The sequence below is a fragment of the Myotis davidii genome, unplaced genomic scaffold (assembly GCF_000327345.1).
Source record: "Myotis davidii unplaced genomic scaffold, ASM32734v1 scaffold644, whole genome shotgun sequence".
NCBI classification, from domain to species: Eukaryota; Metazoa; Chordata; class Mammalia; order Chiroptera; family Vespertilionidae; genus Myotis; species Myotis davidii.
Window position 1 is genome coordinate 301,218 of NW_006294921.1, and position 2,741 is coordinate 303,958.

The window sequence follows — 2,741 nt, forward strand, 5'->3', positions numbered from 1 at the left end:
GGAGGCTGAGGATGGGTCCGGCTGCACTTTGTGCCTGCCAACACCCACCCCCCAAAGCAGGGCTGAAAGGACTGGGGGACTCGTGGGGTGAGGGGACTGGGTGCCGCCATCTTTGTGCGATGGGCGTTGCCATCTTTGAGGGCATGGGAGGCAATTAGTTCCTTATTGGCTATGGATTCCGCCATCTTTGCAATAGCGTGAAGATCAATTAGTATATTCCCTCTTTATTAGATAGGAGATATATATTTATATATGTATATGTATGTATATATATGTACATATGCACATGTAAACCTTATTTTACATATATATAAACTTCTACATGAAACAATGTTTCCTTGGTCTACAAAGGTAGATGAATTAAGAATAGTATGATCACACGTAAGCTATATGTACACACACAAGTGATTTGCACACAAAAGATACTTTTGAGCCATATGTTGACAGTGATTATTTCTGGGGGGTTGGATTTACTGGAACCTATACCTATGAATACTATAAATTTCTATAGTGTATAAACTTTAAAACATTGTATGAGTTTCATAATAAAATATATTTTAGACAGGATAACATTTTGAATCAATAGTTTTTATGATGATGCATATTTTAACTATTTGTGACAGAGCAAAGGAATTATGCCAAAAAACAAAAATTCCCAAAGCTTTTTTTCTTTATTGAATTTATTGGGGTGACGTTAGTTAATAAAATTATATAGGTTTCAGGTGTTCAATTCTATAAAACGTCATCTGTTTATTGTATTGTGTGTTCACCACCCCAAGTCAAGTCTCCTTCTGTCACCATTTATCTGCCCTTTATCCTCCTTTATCCTCTTCTATCTTACCCCAACCCCTTCCTCTCTGGGAAGCATCACGCTGTTGTCTGTGTCTATGAGGTTTTTTCTTTCTTAATCCCTTCACCTTTTTCATTCAACCCTGAAAACCCCCTCCCCTCAGACAGCTGTCATTCTGTTCCCTATCTATGAGTATTTACCTTCAGAAATTAATTTGAAAAATGTGAAAATAATTGCTAAGTCCTTATCTTTCAGGAGGCCAGGATGTAATTAATATTTCCAAATAAAGTAAGGTAAAACATATTAACTTTAAATATTTGAATGTATCAAAAAATAATTATCATAAATATGAAAGCTATTTTGAAACTACTATTGTAAAAGAATGAACCATTAAATGAAACTATATCCAAATGTGTCAATTGTTTGTACAAGCTTTATATAAAAATGAACTCCAAATTTAATCTGAAAAGAACTATGTAATGTTTAATTACATCTATAAGAAAATCAGTTTAACCAAGTTTGGCTCTTTGTTTATTCAACATGGCCTTCAAATGTTCCATGAAATTCCAGCTAACCATACCAGTGAACACAAAGCTTGCCTTTCCTAAAAGGTTTCTCAAAAACTTTTTAAGTAAGTGTCATGCAGAGAAAGTGAGAGGTAAAGGGGCCTCACACTAAGGATATTGAGCAAAAATTAGTAATAAAACTGGTGGAGCCTAAAGAATGAAATAGTGTTTGAAAAATATTTGCCATTTCATCTGGAAGATACATGGATGCTATTTGAATTTAGTTCAATCTGAGTCTTTGCACTTCACTGGAAGTTTTACATTTTACCTTTCAAATTTCAACTCATAAGGCTATCTCACTTTTGAAGTTTTTCCTAGATGAAATAGAGACCTTTGCTGGAATTACAATTAAAAAAAATATGCAGGTTCACTCCTGAATAATACCACTAAGATTCTGTATCTCATTTAAAAAATGTAAAACTATTTTTCCAAAGTATTTCTTTTAATACTCATTACAAACCTCTGAATGAAGCTATCTGTATTTTACAGATGAAGAAATGTGTCGAAAGTTCTGATGCCAGAATATACATGGGATTGGAACTCAAGCAGCAGTCTGGTTCCACGGTTTGAACTAAACTACCACATGATAAAACTACTATAGATTTGAGTTATTTGTAATATACTGAAACTTCTTCTCTTAGACCCCCTTACCCCAAATATTAGTAATGGTGTGTCTGGAATGTGGGGTTGCTTGGCATAGATTCAGAAGCATCTTCTAATTGCACCTTCCTAATCACAGCTGTCCCCCTTCCTCGTAAATTAGTCAATCTTCTGAAATTCATATTAATCACTTTTTATGGTTCTTAATAGTTGAATGACCCAAATATGCATTCTTAGACACCATTCTTTAGCCCATCTTTTTTTACTATTTACTTTTATTATGTCTCCACTATTTTATAAACCCCCCTCTATTTCTTTATAAATAACTTGCTGAAGAAACCAGGCTATTTGACTTGTAGAGTTTTCCAAAGTCTGGATTTTGATGATTGCATGCTTTTTTTTCCTCCTCCATATTTCCTGCAAATTAGAAAAAGATGGATCCAGAACTAAGGTCACTTGTATCTGATCATTTTGACAAATCTAGATGGTATTGTATTCTTCCATCAAGAGGCATATGATATCTGGTTGTCTCACTTTTTAAGATGTTAGCATCTGTTGTTGCTTAATACCTATACACATTTAGTAATATTTAGAGTTATCTGAAAAATATAAATATTTTAAGATTTTTTTTCAATTATTAACCTTATTAATATCAAACAATTATTAGGTGAATACTTCTAAAATGAGACTTTTTTTTCTCTTTCTGATTGCTACTATAGCTACATAAATAGAAGTACAAAATGAGACAAGATTCAGAGTAAACAAGTAGTCTGAAATCAAAGCCA